General features: G+C 41.6%; 1 protein-coding gene across 1 annotated transcript in view; it reads right to left on the bottom strand.

Moving 5' to 3' along the window:
• LOC120057057 (nuclear receptor corepressor 1-like) overlaps positions 1 to 25,261 on the bottom strand; it is a 113,271-nt gene that overhangs the window by 46,345 nt on the left and 41,665 nt on the right. The window lies entirely within an intron of this gene.

Genomic DNA, 25,261 nt, shown 5'->3' with positions numbered 1-25,261 from the left:
ATTCCTATTTAGTGACTGAGTGGGGTTAATGAGGCACACAGCTAAAACAGCTCGCCATGACCCACTTTCCTTTTAAGGCAACATAATAGTGGTGCGCTAGAACACCCTTTAGGAAAGAAAAGGATTCAGGATGAAAAATAACAGTGACAGTGTAAAAAATACCAAATGGGAACTGATTATGTTTCAATACCTGTGTATTTCTGTAACATGGCTAAAACACCTTTCTCCTACACATTGCCTGTGTGAATAGCTAACTTCTCGGGAAGGTATGGGCCGCTTTGCACATCTCAGAGAACTAAGAAGATCAGATGTACCAATGCATACACAATCTTCAGTATTATCTTGAAGGCATATGTTGCCATGTTGACCCGTGTTAATGTAAATTACCAATGAGTTGGTATCGGTGTTTTTGCACTTGACCAATGAGAAGGAGACCAATGAACACGTGCAAGTTGACAGTATGAGGTGTAAAACTTGTCTGGCATAGTGTTTCAGCTGAGCATGATCCTTCCATTGGGATGTAAATTAAAGACTTGAATTGGATTCAAGCATTTGTTCTCAATATCTTCATTACCATTCACAACCCTTCACAAAGCAATAAACTGACGGACCTACAAATCACAGCATGAATTTTAGAGCGACCTACGGTTTATTTCAGATATGATATACCATTTCATGGCCTATTAATGCACTCTCCAGCCAAGCGAAGCCACAAATCAAACAGCAGTTAAATCTTTACTGTTGCAGCAATCACCCAAACTCACAATGTCTGACCCCTTACACATTCAAAAGACTGCTAAAAGTTCACTGAGTGGTCTGCTGCTTAATTCTTCAGACTAAAGAGAGAACAGACAGACTGCCCCACAAACTGAACAGTACTATGTCATAATGTAACGAGCTAGCCTAACTGCCCTAGGGTTATTCCCCCACTTACCAGGCAGTCCAATATCCTCAAAGCTAACCAGATAAGAAAAGAAAGGGAACCAGGAGTGGAGTTTAACAGCCTGGTCATGCACCCAGTGCCAATAAGATGACTATGGCTTCCTTTGATGATCTTCACATGGAGAGGGTGTCCACAGGATCATGCCACACACACACACCATAAGTACAATTACATGCCATTGTTCCCCCTGGATTCAGCTGGTGTAGAAAATCAAAGGCCTCACATGACGACTAAATGAAGAGAATTACAGTGAAAGATGGGGTGAGTGAGAGGGTGTCCTGAACCAACAACCACCCCAACCCAGAAAAATCATATTCGCAATCATTCAAGTCATTATGATTGCCCATGACAATTAGTAATCACATTAGCTTACAGCAAGAATGCAGATACTGTACAAACCAAGATTTACTTTTGCAGCCACCAATCAATATAACTTTTGGCTGATGCACCAATGATGAAAAGGATCTTAATGTTGCATTTTTGTATAAAAATACTAAAGTACACATTTACATACAGGATCAGTCAAAAGTTACTCATTCACCTACTCATTCAAGGGGTTTTCTTTATTTTTACAATTTTCTACATTGTAGAATTATAGTGAAGACATCAAAACTACAAAATAACACATATGGAATCATGTAGTAACCAAAAAAGTGTTAAATCAAAATATATGTAATATTTTAGATTCTTCAAAGTAGCCACCCTTTGCCTTGACAGCTTTGCACACTCGTTGCATTCTCTCAAGCAGCTTCACCTGGAATGCTTTTCCAACAGTCTTGAAGGAGTTCCCATTTAAGCGGAGCACTTGTTGGCTGCTTTTCCTTCACTCTGCGGTCCAACTCATCCCAAACCATCTCAATTGGGTTGAGGTCATCTGATGCAGCACTCCATCACTCTCCTTCTTGGTAAAATAGCCTTTACACAGCCTGGAGGTGTGTTGGGTCATTGTCCGGTTGAAAAACAAATGATAGTTGGACGAAGCGCACACCACATGGGATGGCGTTTTTCTGCAGAATGCTGTGGTAGCCATGCTGGTTAAGCGTGCCTTGAATTCTGAATAAATCACTGACAGTGTCACCGGCAAAGCACCCCCACACTTCCTCCTCCATGCTTCATGGTGGGAACCACACATGCGAAGATCATCCGTTCACCTACTCTGCATCTCACAAAGACACAGCAGTTGAAAGCAAAAACCTCAAGTTTGGATTCATCAGACCAAAGGACAGATTTCCACCTGTCTAATGTCCATTGCTCGTGTTTCTTGGCCCAAGCAAGTCTCTTCTTCTTCTTCTTCTTCTTGGTGTTTTTTAGTAGTGTTTTCTTTGCAGCAATTTGACCATGAAGGCCTGATTCACCCAGTCTCCTCTGAACAGTTGATGCGTTTGTTACCTGAACTCCGTGAGGTGCAATCTGAGGTGCAGTTAATTGGCGATTTCTGAGGCTGGTAACTACTGAACTTATTCTTTGCAGCAGAAGTAACGCTGGGTCTTCCTTTCCTGTGGCGGTCCTCATGAGAGCCCGTTTCATCATAGCGCTTGATGGTTGTTGCAACTGATCTTGAAGAAACTTTCAAAGTTCTTGACATTTTCCAGATTGACTGACCTTCATGCCTTAAAGTAATGGACTGTCATTTCTCTTTGCTTATTTGAGCTGTTCTTGCCATAATACGGACTTGGTATTTTACCAAATAGGGTTATATCTTCTGTATACCAACCATACCTTGTCACAACACAATTGAATGGCTCAAGGCTCAAATGCATTAAAAAGGAAAAAAAAAAAATCCACAAATGAACTTTTAATAAGGCACACCTGTTAATTGAAATGCAATTTTTTGGTTACTACATGATTCAATATGTGTTTTTTCATAGTTCTGATGTCCTTCACTATTATTCTACAATCTAGAAAATAGTAAAACTAAAGAAAAATCCTAGAATGAGTAGGTGTGTCCAAACTTGACTGGTAAAGTATATCCACATAGTGAACGTTCGTAACACATAAGCATACATTACATACATATTTACCAGTAATAGTTTACAATGTATTCACTAAAAGCAGTAGATACTAGATAGCAGAACCCCTGGGTCAGATACAGGTCTGAAGACAAGTCCCACAGAGTGATTGAGAATAGAGCAACATTCTTTATTATCATTGCTGGCGCAGGACACCACAGACTACCTCCCTCCTCTGCCTGTTCCACGAAAGTACTGTGCTGGAACAAGTCTGGCTATGCCAAATCAAACATCTCATGCTGGTACCGGATGGGGCCAAGGAATTTCAAAACTCAGTGGTGAGGCAGAGGGGGAATGAGGCAGAGAAGATAAAAGGAGAGCGAGCAAGAGGGAAAGAGAACAAGAGAGAAATAGTAGAAACAGGGAGAAAGTCAGAGAAGATAAGTAGATTTAAAAAGCATGAAGAGGGACAAGGATGAATTTGAATGCATGAAGACAGACATTAGTGGTAGGATCGATCTACAGACAGATCAGAGAGACCATTTGGCCAAGTAGACATGGGTCATGTTCAGCAAAAAAACAGAAAACATTTAGCAACAACAAAAATCTGTGTTCCTTTTGGACACGTTCAGGTAATACCACTTGTGAAACTCCATTTAAAAAGGTTTCTGTACCCCAGTTATTCCTCCACACTAGAGCAGTCCTGGTGGGGTCAGGGATCACTTGTTTATTTTGGAGGCCATCTGGGCACCATGATGGCATTCCTGTCTTCTCTCCCCATTCTGCTCAAGTGCTTCCAGTGCTGCTTCCACACTACTGATGTTCTCCAAATCTCAATGGAGCCCTGTTGTTTGCCAGTATTTTTAGACTGAGTTTTTCACCCCCCCTGACCTGGTCTGAGTTTTAATTTCTCCCCTCTCATTTCACCTTCTTTTCACTGGTTCCCTAGTGCTGTTTGAGTTAGGAAATGACAACCACAAGATCATCTTTTCCTTTTCCTAACCTGGAGTTTAAATGGGGCATCAGAGAGATCTTTGAAACACACACACGCTGTTAACAACCTTCAAATGAGGAAAGGGAGGAGAATAGACCGTTCAGAAATACCCAAATACTATCTACCGCTAGCTATTCAACCTACCCATCTACCTACAATTCAGTTTGGTATGACCTTCAACTCAAATGAGGGGGAAAAAAAAAACTTAACCCTTTCAGAAAACACTCATCACGTACAATTAAGTCCGATTTGGTTTCCTCTCCAAGAGAGCAAAGAAAAACAGAACAAACTTTACAGAAAATACTTATCTACCGCAAGCCATCTAACCCACCTACCTACAGTTCAGTTTGACCTTTGATCCAATGATCCAATAGGCTAATCCAATTAGATAACAAACTTACTAGAATTTCTGTCCTCCACTACACTGGACTCCAGACCTGGGTTCAAATACTCTGTGCTTTATTGAGCTTGCAAAACCCGTCCATATGGCACTCCAGGTGGGCTAGATCAAACAAGTATTTGAAAGACTCAAATAGCATTTGAACACAGGTCTAACTCAAAAACAGTGGATTGTCCACTCTCCCCCTGCATGTCATGATCCAGGTCACTGTGCCAAGTAGGCACCTGGTCATTCAGGCGCTGAAGGCAAGGTTTGGCTCTCTTGGCGTCGCTATCCAAAGCTAATGGGTTCTGCTTGACTGCTGCTAGATAAACATTCACTGCCAAGTGATTACGAAGAAGAAAAGAACAAGAGAGGGAAACCACTTCTTGCCATTGCATGTCCAACAGAAGCAGGCATTATTGAGAGTAGTGTAAAAAAAGACGTGGCAATAGCGCTGACTGATTTCCCTACAATTACATTCCTTAATTTCTTCTCCTGCCGTCTGTGTGAAAGTCTGCCACCTGCTGTAGACTAGAGTAACATCTGTGTGGCTTATAGTGTGGGTATTAATTCCCATGTAACCTGCATGTGGACTTGGTTACAGCCCAGTGACCTGAACTTCTCTAGGTCACCTTTATGACTCCATGACACACACGCCCTTTGGCCCTGGAGGCCATGGCTGGAGAAGGTCAGCAGGCTCCGTCACCTCATAAAATAACAGCTATTCCAGTCAGGATCCATTTCAACATCCCGCATGGCAATGCAGGCAGCCAAGCAGAGGAACACACAACGGGTCTGGTGGATAGACAGACATTTAGGAAATACAAGTGTAATGTGTATACTTTTTGTGAATGCTTTTCTCCAGTGCAATAACTATGAGGTGCTAACTACTAACGCAGGTCAATATAAAATATATAAAAGATCCATGCGACATCCATATAGCAGAGTATGAAGAAAATATTAGATTTCACAACAACAACAAAAAACAGTCCATTGCAGGGGTATTTAAGAGTAGAGAGAGTTAAGGGGGGGGGGGGGGGGGGGGGGGGGGGGGGGGGGCATGCCATCCTTGTGCCCTACATTTCAGCTGGTTACTGGGTCAGCCCTGAACATGATGAATGATTTATTTTTAAATTAGTTTAACTATTTTTGCTTTGGCACTATGTGGTATTGTGTGTAGATTGACGAGGATTTTTTTATTTTTAGAATAAAGCTGTAACATAACAAAATGTGGAAAAAGTCAAGGGGTCTGAATACTTTCCGAATGCACTGTATATATTTTTCTCTCTCTCTCGAATGTCAGATGATCTGGACCAAAAGCCAGTTTTTTTTATTTTATGGCCAGAAAAGAAGTTCCCCCTTGCTGTTGCGAACCAAACGACAAAAAGCCTAATACTACTAACTGAAATATCATTAAATCAAAGTTAAATTAAGACAACTTAAAGTTATGAACAGTGGTGGAAGTCCCCAATTGTCATATTGTCAAGTAAAAGTCACCCAGTAAAATCCTACTTGAGTAAAAGTCTTTGGTTTTAAATATACTGAAGTATCAAAAGTAAATGTAATTGCTAAAATATACTTAAGTATCAAAAGTATAAATCATGTCAAATTCCTTATATTAAGCAAACCAGGCGGCACCATTTTTTTTTTTTTTTTTTACAAATAGCCAGGGGCACGCACCAACCCTCACATGGGAGATGGCGCCAAAAGAGATGGTCGCTTCGAGTTCTGAGGAAACTATGCTGTATTTAGTTTATGTATTATTTCTTACCTTGTTACCCCAGGAAATCTTAAGTCTTATTACATACAGCCGGGATGAACTATTGGATATAAGAACGACGTTAACTTAACACAACGACCAGGAATACGACTTTCCCGAAGTGGATCCTCTGTTTGGACCACCACCCAGGACAATGGATCTAATCCCAGAAGCCGACCCAAAACAACGGCGCCGCAGAATGGGCAGACGGAGCGGCCTCCTGGTCAGGCTCCGTAGACGTGCACATCTCCCACCGCTCCCGAGTATACTACTCACCAATGTCCAATCTCTTGACAACAAGGTAGACAAAATTAGAGCAAGGGTTGCCATTCAGAGAAACAGAGATTGAAACATTTCATGGAAACATGGCTCTCTCGGGATATGTTGTCGGAATTGGTTCAGCCACCAGGCTTCTCCATGCATTGCACCAACAGATACACACCTCTCTGGGAAGAGGAAGGGGTGTATGCTTCATGATTAATGACTCATGGTGTAATCATATTAACATACAGGAACTCAAGTCCTTCTGCTCACTCGACCTAGAATTCCTTACAATCAAATGCCAGCCATATTACCTCCCAAGAGAATTCTCGTCAGTAATCATCACAGATGTGTACATTCCTCCTCAAGCAGACACCACAACAGCCCTCAAGAAACTTCACTGGACTCTATGTAAAAATGGAAACCATATATCCTGAGGCTGCATTTATTGTAGCTGGGGATTTTAACAAAGCAAATTTGAAAACAAGGCTACCTAAATTATAATCAGCATACTGACTGCAGTATTCGCGGGAGTAACACTCGATCACTGCTATTTTAACTTCCGCGATGCATACAAAGCCCTCCCCCACCCACCCTTCGGCAAATCCGACCACGACGCCATCTTGCTCCTACCGTCTTATAGGCAGAAACTCAAACAGGATGTACCAGTGACAAGAACCATTCAACGCTGGTTTGACTAATCGGAATCCACGCTTCAAGATTGTTTTGATCATGCGGACTGGGATATGCTCCGGTCAGCCTCAGAGAACAACATCGATCTATACGCCGACTCGGTGAGTCAGTTTATAAGGAAGTGCATTGGGGATGTTGTACCCACTGACTATTAAAACCTACCCTAACCAGAAACCGTGGATGATGCCGGCATTCGCCCAATACTGAAAGCGTGAACCACCACATTTAACCATGGAAAGAGGTCTGGGAATATGGCTGAATATAAACAGTGTAGTTATTCCCTCTGCAAGGCAATCAAACAAGCGAAATGCAGGTACAGGGACAAAGTGGAGACGCAATTCAACGGCTCAGACACAAGACATATGTGGCAGGGTCTACAGGAAATCACGGACTACAAAAAGAAAACCAGCCACGTCACGGACACAGACGTCACGCTTCCAAACAAACTAAACACCTTCTTTGCCCGCTTTGAGGATAATAGTGCCACGATCGCGTCCCCGCTAACAAGGATTGCGCCCCCTCCGTGGCCGACGTGAGTAAAACATTTAAACGTGTCAACCCTAGCAAGGCTGCTGGCCCAGACGGCATCCCTAGCCGCGTCCTCAGAGCATGCGCAGACCATGGCTGGTGTGTTTACGGACATATTCAGGCACTCCCTATCCCAGTCTGCTGTCCCCACGTTTCAATATGGCCACCATTGTTCCTGTACCCAAGAAGGCAAAGAACTGAACTAAATGACTACCGCCCCGTAGCACTCACTTCCGTCATCATGAAGTGCTTTGAGAGACTAGTCATGGATCATATCACCTCCCCCATACCTGCCACCCTAGACCCACTTCAGTTTGCATACCGCCTCAACAGGTCCACAGACGATGCAATCGCCATCACACTGCACAATCCCATCTGGACAAGAGGAATACCTATGTAAGAATGCTGTTCATCGACTACAGCTCAGCATTTAACACCATAGTGCCCTCCAAGTTCATCATCAAGCTGGAGGCCCTGGGTCTCAACCCCGCCCTGTGCAATTGGGTCCTGGACTTTGATGGGCCTCTCCTAGGTGGTGATGGTAGGAAACATCTCCACGTTGCTGACCCTCAACATTGGGGCCCCACAACGGTGCGTGCTCAGACCCCTCCTGTACTCCCAGTTCACCCACGACTGCATGGCCATACACGCCTCCAACTCCATCAAGTTTGCAGACAACAGTAGTGGGCTTGATTAGCAACAACAATGAGACAGCCTACAGAGAGGAGATGAGGGCACACGAAGTGTGGTGTCAGGAAAACAACCTCTCACTCAACGTCAAGAAAACAAAGGAGATGATCGTGAACTTCAGGAAACAGCAGAGGGAGCACCCCCCTATCCACATCCAAGGGACAGCAGTGTTGAAGGTGGAAAGTTAAGTTCCTCGGCACACACATCACAGACAAACTGAAATTGTCCACCCACACAGACAGTGTGGTGAAGGCGCAACAGCGCCTCTTCAACCTCAGGAGGCTGAATAAATTTGGCTTGTCACCTAAAACACTCAAACTTTTACAGATGCACAAATCGAGAGCATCATGTCAGGCTGCTTCACAGCCTGGTACGGCAACTGCACCGCCCTCAACCGCAAGGCTCTTGTGCGGTATGCACAACGCATCACCGTGGGCAAATTATCTGCCCTCCATGACACCTACAGCACCCGATGTCACAGGAAGGCCAAAAAGATCACCAAGGACAACAACCACCCGAGCCACTGCCTGTTCACACCGCTACCATCCAGAAGGCGAGGTCAGTACAGGTGCATCAAAGCTGGGACCGAGAGACTGAAAAACAGCTTCTATCTCAAGGCCATCAGACTGCTAAACAGCAATCACTAACTCAGAGAGGCTGCTGCCTACATCGAGACCCAATCACTGGCCACCTTAAATGGATCACTAGTCACTTTAAACAATGCCACTTTAATAATGTTTCCATATCTTACATTAGTCATATGTATATAATACCATTATTGCACCTTGCCTATGCTGCTCGGCCATTGCACATCCACGTATTTATGTACATATTCTCATTCACCCCTTTAGATTTGTGAGTACTATGTAGTTGTTGGGGAATTGTTAGATATTACTGCACTGCTGGAACTAGAAGCACAAGCATTTCGCTACACTTGCATTAACATCTGCTAACCATGTGTATGTGACCAATAAAATTTGACACTGTTTAGTGAGTCTGCCAGATCAGAGGCAGTAGGGTTGACCAGGGATGTTCTCTTAAGAAGTGTGTGAATTAGAACATTTTCCTGTCCTACTAAGCATTCAAAATGTAACAAGTACTTTTGGGTGTCAGGGAAAATGGAGTAAAAAATATTATTTTCTTTAGGAATGTAGTGAAGTAAAAGTTAAATAGTAAAGTACAGATAAGTAAAAATACTACTAAAGTAGTTTTTGGGGTAAGTACTTTATACCACTGGTTATGAAGAGTAGAGTATTTTCCAAACTATTCTAATAAGGTGTTTGTCCTAAAGTTGCAGCTTTTAAAATGGGAATAATTATCAAAGTCTATGCTATTCTCATTCAAATACTTATTTTAAATGACAAATATTTTAGGCTACAAGCTGTGAAAGTGAGCAAACAATACCAAGATGGAAAAATCGAATGAAAAGTCAAAAGAACTTTCCACAGCTGTAGCATAAATTATGAATGTAAATATGCGTAGTTGGCCTAGGCTTATTTCCATATTATTCTAGCAATGTTCAACCTAACTAAAACGCATATAGTGCCTAGGCCAGTAAGAGAGGAGGATGAGGGAAAAATGCAAATCAGTTTATAATTATCCAGTTCTGAGGACAGCAGGTGCTCTGCAGCCATGAAGATTTACAACCCATCACAAGACGCACAGCCAGCGAGGCTCGATGGCGGTCACTTGCGCCATCTACGTGCTTCGGCACACAGACACAGTTAGTAGCCTTAGCTACTACACATCTCTTTCATGCCCCAGCTCCACCAGAGTGGAACAGACTATTCGAAAGGATTTGGCCCCACTAAATATATTTTTTCAATGTCATTTTTGATATGTTTGTTTTACATGTTTTGGACGGCCGCTAATGAGCAATAACATCATCTATGGGCAAGCGCAGATAATTATTTCAGACCCCTTCTATGTACTTCACTCATTTTCAGTCACCCTGGGAGAGAAAGGGGAGACAAGTGACTTCAACTTTTGGACAAGTACACAATCTGTACAAAATTTAACACGTGGTTAAAAAAGTTAATGTTAAGTGTAGCCTATTTGTAGACAGCGGGCACATATGCACAAGCAACTAGCCTAGCATACATCATCAAGAACAAAAAACAGGCACTGTAGCTATGCAACTGTGTGATTGTGCAAGAGTACAGAAAAAACAAACTGTACTCAAATCCACACAGTGTTCCCCATTGTAACTTTAAATGGGTGTTAAGGTTAATACGCAGAAAGTTTTTAAAAAATGCAAGCAACTGTGGCTGTCCCAAGAAACTGAAAGAGGGAGAGAGAGAGAGCAAAAGAGCACAATAGAGAAGATGGGGGGGGGGGGGGGGGGGGGGGGTTAAAGCAAGGGGAGAGAGACAGAGCCAACACACCACAGTACTGGTTTCAAAGCCAGACGCCACATACCTGCAAATTCATTTGTCGGTCATAAAAGCCCTTTGCCCCTGAGCAAGCCACAGCCTATGGGTGTAGCAGTCGTGAGTTTGGCCAGACCCCCAGTAGCAGTACCTCCATAGCAGCGGTAACGGTAGCAGCACTACAGATACTGCAGGACAGGATAGCAGCATCATAACAGAGCTCCTTAGAAGAGCTGCCTGGCCCCGGCACTGCTCCACATTTTCCAGGAAAGCATGTCATCAAGCCGCTTCAACCGCTGGAAGAATCGTCCATCTCACATGCACATTTTAATCTATGCGGGGTCACTCAAGGTAATCCCTGTCGAGCGCTTCTCTTTGATTGGCACTCGCAGCAGCACATCAAGTTTTTTGGGCCTGTCAGATCGCTGGGGCGTACCACTCTGCTTTAACTGAGGGGGGTTATCGTTGTCTCTCGCTCACAGCGAACCAGAGAAAACCATAGACTAGACTGTCAGTGTTTTTTTCCTCTCTCCCTCACTCACTCTTTTTCCATTGCTCTTGCACTCTCTCCCTCTCGCAAGTCACTCGACACACAGTCTCTGAGGAAGTTTAGATAATTTACACAAGCTCCAGCCAACGGCTTGGGCGGACTGAGCTGCTTTCCACCATATGACAAGGCCGTGGCATTTTCACTTCACTGACAATGGGTATTTTAAATGCATACCGTAATACATGACTGAATATTAACTTAATCAAACTTTCATGTAAACAGACGAGTCAGTTAAGAACTCCTATATATATATAATGACAGCCTATCAATAATGTATACAAACACATTTTTCCACACTGTTACATAACCCTTTTACAGCAGAAGAAATGACTGGCAGATGAATTTGCATGTGAGAAGGTCAGTGGCTGTGTGCTCTGGCTGAACAAGGCTAATACTTGTGATTATTGGACTGATGATGCTGAGGGCTGCTGGACACATCATGCCTCCAGTGACCCCAGAACCAAACTTGTGATACATGTCCTCCTGTCTCCGAGGTAAACAGAGCCCTATCTTTTTGTTTCTGCATGTATAGACTGACATATAGTAACAGAGTCGCTTCCTCTAACTATACTGAACAAAAATAAACAAAACATGTCAAGTGTTGGTGCCATGTTTCATGAGCTGAAAAACAAATATCCCAGACTTTTTTCATAAACAGAAAAAGCTTATTTCCCTCAAATGTTTTGCATCCCTGTTAGTGAGCATTTCTCCTTTGCCAAGATAATCCATCCACCTGACAGGTGTGGCATATCAAGAAGCTGATTAAAAATGATCATTACACAGGTGCACCTTGTGCCGGGACAATAAAAGGCCACTTTTTGGTGCAGTTGTGTCACACAACGCAATGACACAGATCTCTCAAATGTTCACGGAGTGTGCAATTGTCATGCTGACTGCAGGAATGTCGACCAGAGCTGTTGCCAGAGAATTTAATGTTCATTTCTCTACCATAAACTGCCTCCAACGTAATTTTTGAGGTTTTGGCAGTATGTCCAAACGGCCTCACGTGTAACCACGCCAGCTCAGGACCTCCACATCCGGCTTCTTCACCTACAGGATCATCTGAAACCAGCCACCTGATGAAACTGAGGAGGAGTTCTGTCTGTAATAAAGCCCTTTTGTGGGGAACCCCCCCCCACTCTGATTGGCTGTGCCAGGGTGGGCACTTGGGAACCAGGCCCACCCATGGCTGCACCCCTGCCTAGTCATGTGAAATCCATAGATTAGGGCCTAATTAATTTACTTCAATTGACTGGTTTTCTTATATGAATAGTAACCCAGTAAAAATTTTGAAATTATTACATGTTGAGTTTATATTTTGTTCAGTATATGTAAAAGCCATTGTCAGAAGCCAGACAATCCTTTAAATGAGCTCTCAAGTAGTAGTAGCAGGAATGTCTACTGACTTAACACAAACTAGTCTATTTCTCTCATCAGGTATGAGTACAACACACACATGATTCTTACGACTTGACTGGTGGCATTAATCTACAGTGGTTCAGAAGTAGAGAAGTCCACTCGGGCCTCTACTCTGCAGTCATACCCTGCTACTCTGCCAAGCGAGATATGACTGAAGGTCACCAGGCAGTGGGAAACACAATAGTGAGAGGAACACGATGTTACATCCGTGATAAAATATGATGTACTATTAATACAACTGCACCACACCAACACTTTCTCATCAATTATACCCACTTATCCCACCTGTATTATATTGTACATATTTTCCACAGACAGTGGTATGTCAGAGGGAGAAGATGAGACGGACCAGTGAATCGAACCTCGGTGTGCAATATTTGGTCTGGAGGCAGCAGACAGCACTATTGCTAGACTAACCGATTATTATTCATTCTCTGACATGGTGCCTCTTGGTGCTCTGCCCTTTCTGTGACCTGATCTATGCGTTTGGTTGGCTGGGGCCATAATCCATACATAGACAGAATGTTCTATAAGTACAGGGTCCACAGGGATCAATGAAGTACATGTACAGTGGGATCCGGAATTAATGGAATTACTTAGCAAAAAATACTAATAGCCTAGTACAAATACTGAGCTATATTGTATGGTCATATGACACAAAAATAGAAGTCTGACCATGCACACCAGCGGTGGTTAAAAAAATGCATATGAAGAAAATACCTCATCCATATTGTAAATATGGTGGTACTTGGTGTTATGGGGCTATTTTGTTTCCACTGATCCTGGGGCCCTTGTTAAGGTCAACAGCATCATACTTTACCAAGTACCTGGACATTTTAGACAAAAACCTGGTTGCCTCTGCCAGGAGGCTGACACTTTGTCTTGCTGGAAGATCCACTTGCGGCCATAACCCCAAGCACTAATCAAAATTCACAAAGAAATGTTTAATTGGTCACAAAATCAACATTTTATAACTGGCCATCTCAGTCTCTGAACACCATTGAAGAGGGCAGTCTATAAGCGCAGATGAAGGATATCAAGGATCTGGAAAGATTCTGTACAGATGAATGGTCTAAGATCCCTCCCAATGTGTTCTCCAATCTCATAACACTTAGCCTTTTTCTAAAATGTTTTATCCTCACAATGACAATTGACAATTGACCCCCATATTATTTTTTATTACTTGTTAAACAAAATCTTTCTCTGAGCAATTGTATTAGTAATATATATATATATATATATATATATATATATATTTTTATGTGCATACAATAAAGCTCAGTTTATTTTATGCCGTCTTTTTTGCTCATCTTCATCAAGGGATCCAATAATTCCAGACCTCAATGTGTGTTCTGCAGATAGGGGGGCAAGGGACATGTGTGAATTACACATACATGGGCCAGAGGCCCAGAGGAAGCGCCAAAGGCATCAATGAGCTAGAAAAGCCCAAGAGGGAAAGCCAAGGCAGTCCATCGTCCTGGGATACAGGCATTAGAGAGAGGAGAGCTCAGACAACACGAGATGATACGAAATAAATTATGAAATCAGCTGTTAAAGCTATGCTGGGGATTTCTGAACAGTGTTAAATGTTTGTCGCCCAGAAAAAGTGTGAGTCATGGAGGTGATCATCAACTCAGACAGCTTTTAGCGTACAACAATTCACAACATTTGGTTAATATTACCGTAACCCTGCAAACATAAACAATGTGTACCAATGAATACAAATCCCGTATGCCAGTTAATAGATGGGACTTGGTGTACTGTCCTCAGACATAAGACACACTAGTCCCTCTCTCACCCGCACACAACTCTTATCTAGGCGTAAAGCCAACCTGTGTGCAATCCCTTACCCTCCCTTGCCCTGCCCTAGGCCTGCCTGACCTCTGCGCGCTCACCTGAGGCTGGAACCGCATATACCATATTTTACTATATACTTGTATTGATGCACGGACCCGTTTGAGTTCTCAGTTTACTTTCTATAAATGCTATGTCAGTGTTTGGTTTGTTAAGTGTGATACGCAACTCCGGCGTGTATAATGTCAATTTTTATAGTTGAATTGAATGGAGAAAGCCCCATTGAAATCAATTATAACTTATGTTTTGCCACCATAGGGTCATGAATTACTCAAAGCATATTTCTAACTTATTCAAAAACATAAAATAACTTTAAAAATGTGAACATTGTTGTGATATATTTTGTCAATATCGCCCAGCCCTAAAGGGAGTGCAGGCTGGCTGCCTGTTTCAACAGCAGCCCCAGGGCATACCACTACCACTTACAGTACATTTGGAAAGTATTCAGACCCCTTCACTTTTCACCAATTGTTACGTTACAGCCATATTCTAAAACTTATTAAATTGTTTCCCCCCCTCAATCTACACACAATCCCCCATAAAGACAAAGCAAAAACAAATGAAATATCACATTTACATAAGTATTCGGACCCTATACTCAGTACTATATTGAAGCACATTCAGCAGCGATTACAGCCTCGAGTCTTCTTGGGTATGACGCTACAAGCTTGGCACATCTGTATTTGGGGAGTTTCTCCTATTCTTCTCCGCAGATCCTCTCAAGCTCTGTCAGGTTGGATGGGGAGCGTCGCTGCACAGCTATTATTATGTCTCTCCAGAGATGTTTGATCGGATTCAAGTCCGGGCTCTGGCTGGGCCATTCAAGGACAGTCAGAGACTTGTCCCGAAGCCACTCCTGTGTTGTCTTGGCTGTGTGCTTAGGGTCGTTTCCCTGTTGGGAGGTGAACCTTCGCCCCAGTCTGAGGTCCTGAGCACTCTGGAGCAGGTTTTCATCAGGGATCTCTGCACTTGCTCCGTTCATCTCTGCCTTGATCCTGACATGTATCCCAGTCCCTGCTGCTGAAAAACATCCCCACAGCATAACACTGCCACCACCATGCTTCACCGGGAGGGGACCTTCAATGCTGCAGAAATGTTTTGGTACCCAGATCTGTGCTTTGACACAATCCTATCTCGGTGCTCTATGGACAATTCCTCCGACCTCATGGCTTGTAGAAACATCAAGGATTATCAATAGAAACTGGATGCACCTGAGCTCAATTTCAAGTCTCACAGCCAAGGGTGTGAATACTTATGTAAATAAGGGATCTGTTTAATTTTTTTGAAATTTGGGGGGGGGGAATGAAAAACCCGTTTAGACTTTTTAAAATTTAAATTACAAAGGCTGTAACGTAACAAAATGTGGGAAAAAATGAAGGGGTCTGAATACTTTCCGAATGCACCGTATGTAACGCTAACCCACATTCAGACCACTGCTCAAATCCAAAGGAAAACACTCAATCAACTCAACTGCAGCCTCCAACTATGTTTTATTTTTTTCTACTCCAAGCAGAGAGCCTTGTTGGATTTGAATGGGGGAAAACAGAGTCTCAGGGCTGACTAGGCGATTATGAAACAAAAATGACAAAATGTGCATAAACCTCTTTGATTAAAACTCCTCCAGTGTTCTTGTGAGAGAGGGAAACAATATTTAACACGTCTGAAGTAAAACAGCACGGGCACGCCGTTGGTAAGCAGAGCTCCAAGGCACGGATAACCTTATTGAGTGAAGTGAAGTCTGCATCTCACCCAATGTAAAAGCAACTGCCAATGTCTCACTCCCTCTGCAGAAATAAAGGTTCTGACAAGTTTCTCACCATAACCAAAATTGAGGAAATTACCTTAAACCCCCCGAAAAAGTTAAACAAGAGAGCCTACTGATGCGCATCAACATATTTTAGCAGTTAGGATGGACGGAGACTAGAATTGAGGATGACTGGGTGAGTTCACAGAGAGGGAGTCTGACTTTCCTTTTTGACCTCCCTCTCACTTTCTCTTCCCTCAGGCTCTGGAAAGCAACACGGAGCCTCCCAACTATGGCAACCAGATTAAAAAGATTCCTGGGAACGTTTGCTGCTCCCCAGCCCTTCCATAAATCAGTCTCAGCAAGCCAGCCCAGACCTAGCTCCACTCTGTTCTGCTTCTATGCCTGGGGCCTGGTTCTTATTTACCCACACAACACATCAAGAGCCTACGCTCACTCAGCTCCCAAACCTCACAAGCCCCTGTGGTTCTACTCTTAGCCTAATACACAGAGAGAGGGAGGGAGAGCTGAGGAGGCACTGTGGGCTAAAGGTCACTACAAGCTCCACTCTGTTGATCTATGTGCATGCATGCGCCTTTTGGTAACATATCCTTGCCAATCCCACTCCCATTCACAAGGGGGCAAAAGCAAAGTATTTAATTTTTGTCTTTTCATTTTGAGTCGCCTTCCCTTGCTAGTAGGGGGCGGCAGGTAGCCTAGTGGTTAGAGCGTTGGGCCAGTAACCGAAAGGTTGCTAGATCGAATCCACGAGCTGACAAGGTAAAAATCTGTCACTCTGCCCCTGAACAAGGCAGTTAACCCACTGTTCCTAGGCCGTCATTGTAAATAATAATTTGTTCTTAACTGACTTGCCTAGTTAAATAAAAAATAAATAGTGGCTAGCTGGCTTAAGCCTGGCTAAAAGTACACCAAGCTAGCTAGAATTTTTAGCTTCTCACATCTCCATGTGAAATAATCAGATTCATAAAAATAAATAAAATATGCCAGGCAATATTTTACTTGCCTGTGTAATATATTCCCTTATCAGCTAAAAAGAAAATAGGATGTCGTGTTTTGGTCATGGAGAAAAAAAAAAGCACAAGCACAGCAGGCTCCACCATTTCACAATAACCTGGAATCATTACTTCTAAACAAAATACTTCTTGTCGTCTTCTCATTTGTTGTGAAAGAAGGAAAAAAAATGGCAATTGTCTTCCCTTGCTAGCAAGTTGGCTAAAACACTGCAAGCTAGCTAACTTAAGCTTCTCACATCTTCATGTGAAATAATCAGATTTATAATGAAATAATATCACCTGGCAAACATTCTTATACTTGCCAGTGTAATCTACAACATTATCCTAATTTGATATGCTGCTTCAATGCATTCGCTCCCATATTAGCCAAAAATAGAATGTCCATTTGTCGTCATGAAGAAAAAACACATAGCTTGTTTTAGCCTAGAATAATGTGATCACTTCTAAACAAAAAACATTTTGTGGGATTCTATAAGGCTACAATGTTGTTTGGTTTATTATTTGAACATTCGCTGAGATTATATTTGGTTATCAATGCAAAAAAAGCACATCTCACAGCTGTTTTTACCAGTAGCCTGGAACCACTAGTTATTACATCGAAAACAAAATACATTTGGGAGGGGGGGGGATAATAAGGCTACAATGTTTTTTCGTTTACTGTTTGAACAGTTGCTGAGATTATATTTGCTTATCAATGCAAAATAGGCTACTTTGATGCATAGCCAATAGCATATAGATCAGATCAAGGAACCAAGCAAGCTTCATTGCCTACACGGCTACGGAAGGGATGATACGGCACGTTAGAATTGTCATCTGGCATGGAAGTACGTCGAATGTCGGCGCACACTACAAGCGCACCCTTTTGTGACGGAAAAACCACACTGACACGCTCAGTAGACCGAGTTTGCGTATTCTGTGTAGACCCCTTAAAAAGAGGGAGGGTAGGACATAAAATAAGAGCAGCCAAGATAAGGTTTGCTTACTAGAGGGCCTCCTGCTCCAAAGCCCAACACAAACCATGGCGGATGATAAACAAATACGTCGTCACTAACATGTTATATAGGCTCAATCCCAATACACCCCCCCATCGAGTCGTGGTGGTATCCCAATTCAACTTTGAGCAAGGCGTAGTGCCTTTTCAGGAGCAGACTTTCTATCAAGTGTTTCCCAAAACTTCCATGAAGCTCTGCGACCCAACACTGGAGAGTTGCTTCAAGAATAATGGCTGACAAAAATACTAGGACGTAAACAAATGTAAGTAACTATAACTTCACAACGAATCATGTAAAACATTAACTAACATATTCCTCTTAACTGTAAATGTGGAGACAAACAATCATGTATATTTTTCTTAAATGTTAATTTAAGCAAATTGTTATTTAACAAGCTGACTAGCTAACATAGCCAGCTAGATATACATTTAGCTGGCTTTATGTGCGTTTGAAATTTGTATGAATTGTAATTCTTGTTATTTAATGCAGGGATGCAAACTGGTGAGGGCCCAAAAAGGTGAAACGGAAACGCATCAATACTGTGTAAACTGCCAAACAATTGCCTTATTTTCAGAGTAGGGTTGTCAAGATACCAACATTTTACTAACGATGTGATGCCAAGTCAAGTATCAAGATACCATTTTCTATATGTTCTGCACGTGTGCTACACAAAAACAAAACAGATCCATCTCCTTCCTATGATTATATTGGTTTAGGGCTGTCCACGACAACCTTTTTTTTTTCTTGGTCTGTTCTTTTGACCAATCGAAATTTGTAAATGTGTATTTTTCCCTTATAGACACACCCTATATGTTTTAATAAAATCAACTATATGTAGGCTACTGAGCTTGTCTGATGCTTTAAGCACACTGATTAAATAATTAAGACACAAATGACTAGAGGGAGTCTGAAATCCAGATTGCCTAACCAGAAAATAAAAAAAAGTTCCCAACCCTTTTCCTCCCGCTGCTGCTAGCCTTTGCAGATTCTGATTTTACACTCCTAATAGGCTACACCACGGGTGAGCAACCTTTTCCATTTGGAGTGCCAATTATTCATACCATTTCTACCGATCTGCGTGGCCGTTATGATTTTCATATGCACATTTTCGTGGAACAGTTTCATTTCATTTATAATAAAGTCTTCGTATCTCAAAATCATTGTCATGTGTTTAATCAAAATTCTATCCAAATCTAAATGAAAATGATCAATCTAAAAAGTAACTTCTATTACCATGCCAACTATGTAAAAATAACCTACATAAAGCCAACAAACAAAAATATTGCAGCCTGCAGGTAGAAAATATCCTGATAAAAACAAATATCCTATAAATCACATTGGCTACACATGACCTGTCTGCAAGGAACTTGATACAATGTTTCAACTATTAACTTGGGTCAGGCCTGAAGCTCGTGCTAGAAAACTTGCACCATTGTATAAAATATTCTGGGCCCTCAGTTTCCTGCTCCAGTGAGCTCCGGACAGACATAGCTATAGGCTTTGTGCGCAATGGATAAGAAGAAAATCAGGTAGGCCTATTTTATGACGTTTCCACCGGAACAGAGCATGACATTTATTTCCCCCTTTCACGCTGAGTGGTTATCGAAAGAGAGCTGGAAAGATTTTTCAAATAGGCTACGTTGAGGAACTATTGTCACTCAATGGATGTAAAAAAATAAATAAACTTTGCTTACTTGCTGTTTGAGGTGAAATTAAAATTACTTTGAGAAGTTCCACAGTGTTGGCGAGTTCGATCCCCAAATGGCCACATTTATAGGCCTACATTTGCGCACAGGCCAGGTAGCCTAGGCCGCCTTCTATGTATAATTAGGTGTCCTTACTCAACATTGACAGGAGTGCTACAAACAAAAGACAAAGAATAAAATTGACCACTCCTAAATGAAATGAAATAAACCAAAACGTGTTCCTCACAAGTGTAGCCGAGGTTGTGCGCTCCGTGAACAACGTGTCCACTGACAATGAGAACGGTAAAAGACAAATAATAACAATAGTAAATTGAATGCATTTTCAGAAATTACAGTAGCCAAACATTGTAGATTAAAATGTATGGGAATTAATGGTAAAATGTACTACTGGTACTGGTGTGTCATCCCCACGGCCTATCGTGGGGATGACCAACAGCCTATCGTCCATTGACCAACAGCCTATCGTCCTAACAATTGACTAAATGGGGTCAGCCCTACATGCAAGGGATGTTTTGTTTAGCTTTTTAATTTTGCATGTGCCATATATAGTTCCTTAAGTGTTTACACTTGGATGTTTAAGTACATTTTTAAAGCATTATAAAAAAGGCAAAAAATATATTTTGCAGAAAATTTTACAGCTGATTTGCTCATATCCAAATAGATAGTTTTTTGCCATCCAAGTTACCAAGTTAGCTAGCTAGGTAACATTACTAAACAAGATCATTTGTTATAAAAATAAAAAAAAAATGTGCGGCCCACAAGTAGTTTAAAATGGCCCGTGACCCGATTTATGGAATTCTATAAAATGCGATTCGTGGTAGAAAGGGGAGAAGATATAGCTCCGATAATATAGGGCATAACTTTTGAGTTGTTTGGTCTATAGACACGCGGTTTTCAGCAATGTAAAGCCGCAATGTGGTCGCTGTGCTCTGTTTTCCCCTCTATGACAGTGGCACTCGGAGATTGCGATGACAGTGAAGCCTAGTCAGACCGTAATGTGCACTTGTTCTTACAGCCGAAGTTCAAATATACAATATATTCACGTTTCTCGCGCTCGAGCCGCTCCAATAATTACACAAATGTAACAGAAGCCTCACTGTCAGCACACCCCAGATCGCCATCACGGCTAAATAACATTTTAAAACTGATGGAGATGCGCAGAAAGAGTGAACGGAGAGAAGCAGCTGAGTAGGCTAATGTAGGCCTAATGCTAATGGCTGGTTAGGTGATGCGGCTGACTGATGACAGCTGTCACACGTGATATTGGATGAAGCACCGATTCTGATGACACATCTGACATCACGCTCTGAACTGTGTTTGATATTCTCATTGTAGAAAGCGCAGGGATGCATTCTGTGCTCAGTCAATTTTGATATGAGAAACATGCGGGTGTGAAAGATTCAGCAGACTGCTGGCATTACACATCTGGCTAAAATACTACTGTAGCTCTGCTGGAGTCACTTTTATTGATTACTTTGACACCTTCTGTAAACAGAAGATACTCTACAGGAATGACGGAGTCCATCCAAATCATCTTGGCTCCTGGACTCTGTCCCCGCATTTCAAGGCTGCGTTGAAACAATGAGTCGTCATAATGCTGCATCAAATGTACATGATCATTGGCAAACACAATGTAAGAAATTCAATTTATGTACCCTTAATTGCACTGAATACATATGTTTATCCTACAGCTATTGTAAGCAGAAATTGAGCCTATAAACCAGAGTTACACTGTTAGCACTGAGGCGGTGTGCAATAGTAGGAAGACCACTTTATTCAGCTCACCCTGCACTATCAGCGTCAACGTAAATAACATGAGTAAGTCTACTTCTGATAAGCTTCCCAGTAAAGCATGAAAAACAATCCAGCAACCCAGAAAAGTGCTAAAAATAGCCCATGTTAACACATGTAGCCTAAGAAACAAGGTCCATGAAGTCAATAACTTGCTTGTAACAGATGACATTGATATTCTGACTCTCTCTGAAACTCACTTAGATAACACCTTTGATGATTCAGTAGTAGCAAAACATGGTTACAACATCTACAGAAAAGACCGAAATGCCAATGGAGGCGGTGTTGCGGTCTATATTGAGGACCACATTCGTGTAAAGCTTAGAGACGATCTAATGTTAAATACTGTTGAAGTAATATGGCTACAGGTTCATCTGCCTCACCTGAAGCCCATTCTTTTGGGAAGCTGCTATAGACCACCAAGTGCAAACAGTCAGTATCTGGATAATATGTGTGAAATGCTTGATAATGTATGTGATAGAGAAATATAATTTCCAGGTGATTTAAATATTGATTGGCTGTAATCAAGCTGCCCACTCAGGAAAAAACTTCAAACTGTAACCAGTGCCTGGAACCTGGATCGGGTTGTCAGTCAACCTACCAGGGTAGATATAAACAGCACAGGAATTAAATCATCAACATGTATTGATCACATCTTTACTAATGCAGCAGATATTTGCTTTAAAGCAGTATCCAAATCCATAGGATGTAGTGATCACAATATAATAGCCATATCTAGGAAAACCAAAGTTCCAAAGGCTGGGCCTAATATAGTGTATAAGAGGTCATACAATAAGTTTTGTAGTGATTCATATGTTGATGAAGTAAAGAATATTTGCTGGTCTGTGGTGTGTAAGTGAGGAGCAACCAGACACTGCACTTGACGCATTTATGAAACTACTTATTCCAGTTACTAATAAGCACACACCCATTAAGAAAATTACTAAAAACTGTTAAATCCCCTTGGATTGATGAGGAATTGAAAAATGGTATGGTTGGCAATTAAGTCTGGCAGCCCAACTAATTGGCAAACATACTACAAATTAAGAAATCATGTGACTGAAGAAAACTACACTATGAAACAAAGACAAATTATATAAAAAAGTATAGTAAAAAGCTTTGGGGCACCTTAAATGAAATTTTGGGTAAAAAAGCGAACTCGGCTCCTTCGTTCATTGAATCAGATGGCTTCTTCTTTAACTTCTTATGGCTGCAGGGGCAGTATTGAGTAGCTTGGATGAAAGGTGCCCAGAGTAAACTGCCTGCTCCTCAGTCCCAGTTGCTAATATATGCATATTATTATTCGTATTGGATAGAAAACACTCTGAAGTTTCTAAAACTGTTTGAATTATGTCTGAGTATAACAGAACTCATATGGCAGGCAAAAACCTGAGAAGTTCCACTTCCTGTTGAATTGTTTCTGAGGTGGCAGATTTTCAACCAAGCTCTCATTGAAATTACAGCGAGATATTGATGAGTTTTCACTTCCTACGGCTTCCACTAGATGTCAACAGTCAATAGAACTTTGTCTGATGACTCTAATGTGAAGGGGGGCCGAAGGAGACAGGAATGAGTAATCACTGCCACGAGCTGATCACGCATTCACCATGCGCCTTCACATGAGTAGGACGTCCGTTCCATCGCTCTTCTGAAGTCGATCTAATTCTCCGGTTGGAACGTTATTCAAGATGTATGTTAACAACATTCTAAAGATTGATTCAGTACATCGTTTGACATGTTTCTACTGACTGTTACGGAACTTTTGGACATTGTCACATTATAGCGGATGCGCTTTGTGACTTTGGAATTGTTTACCGCTAACCAAAGTAGCTAATTGGACATAAATAACGGACATTATCGAACAAATCAAGCATTTATTGTTGACCTGGGATTCCTAGGACTGCATTCTGATGAAGTTCATCAAAGGTAAGGAAACATTCATCATGTAGTTTCTGTTGACCCCAACATGGCGGCTAATTTGGCTATTGTTCTGAGCTCCGTCTCAGATTATTGCATGATTTGCTTTTTCCGTAAAGTTTTTTTGAAATCTGACACCGCGGTTGCATTAAGGAGAGGTATATCTATAATTCCATGTGTATAACTTGTATTATCATCCACATTTATGATGAGTATTTCTGTTGAAACGATGTGGCTATGCAAAATCACTTGATGTTTTTGGAACTAGTGAATGTAACGCGCCAATGTAAACTCAGATGTTGTTATAAATATGAACTTTATCAAACAAAACATGCATGTATTGTGTAACATGAAGTCCTATGAGTGTCATCTGATGAAGATAATCAAAGGTTAGTGATTAATTTTATCTCTATTTCTGCTTTTTGTGAAAGCTATCTTTCGCTGGAAAAATGGCTGTGCTTATTGTGGTTTGGTGGTGACCTAACAATCGTTTGTAGTGCTTTCGCTGAAAAGCATATTTGAAATCGGACACTTGTGGGATTAACAACAAGATAACCTTTAAAATGATATAAGACACATGTATGTTTGAGGAATTTTAATTATGAGATTTCTGTTTGAATTTGGCGCCCTGCACTTTCACTGGCTGCTGTCATATCGATCCCGGTAGCAGGATGCAGCCATTAGAAGTTAATGACTTTTTCATTGGCAAGATTAGCAAACTTGGGGATGACATGCCAGCAACAAACATTCACACTACACATCTAAGTATATCAGACCAAATTATGAAAGACAAGAATTCTACTTTTGAATTCTGTAAAGTCAGTGTGTAAGAGGTGAAAAAATTATTGTTGTCTATCAACAATGACAAGCCACCAGGGTCTGACAATCTAGATGGAAAATTACTGAGGATAATAGCAGATGATATTGCCACTCCTATTTCCCACATAGTCAATTTACGCCTACTAGAGAGCGTGTGCCCTCAGGCCTAGAGGGAAGCTCAAGTCATTCTGCTACCCAAGAATAGTAAAGCCCCCTTTACTGGCTCAAATAGCTGACCAATCAGCTTATTACCTACCCTTATTAAACTTCTGGAATAAATTGTGTCTGACCAAATACATGGATATTTCACAGTAAAAAAAATTAACAACAGAATTTCAGCATGCTTATAGGGAAGGACACTCAACAAGCACAGCACTTACACAAATGACTGATGATAAAATTATTGTGGGGGCTGTCTTGTTAGACTTTGGTGCAGCTTTTGACATTATCGATCATAGTCTGCTGCTGGAAAAATGTGTGTTATGGCTTTACACCCCCTGCTATATTGTTGATAAAGAGTTACTTGTCTAACAGAACAGAGGACATTCTTTAAATGGAAGCCTCTCAAAAATAATCCAGTTAGAATCAGAAATTCCCCAGGGTAGCTGGTTAGGCCCCTTGCTTGTTTCAATTTTTACTAATGATATGCCACTGGCTTTGAGTAAAGCCAGAGTGTCTATGTATGCGGATGACTCAACACTATACACGTCAGCTACTACAGCAACTGAAATGACTGCAACACTCAAAGAGCTGCAGTCAGTTTCAGAGTGGGTGGCAAGGAATAAGTTAGCCCAAAAACGAAAATCATTGTATTTGGAACAAAACACTCACTAAACCTCAACTCATGTAATAAATAATGTGGAAATT

Source organism: Salvelinus namaycush, chromosome 12 (assembly GCF_016432855.1).
Source record: "Salvelinus namaycush isolate Seneca chromosome 12, SaNama_1.0, whole genome shotgun sequence".
NCBI classification, from domain to species: Eukaryota; Metazoa; Chordata; class Actinopteri; order Salmoniformes; family Salmonidae; genus Salvelinus; species Salvelinus namaycush.
This window is presented reverse-complemented; position numbering and strand designations above follow the sequence as displayed.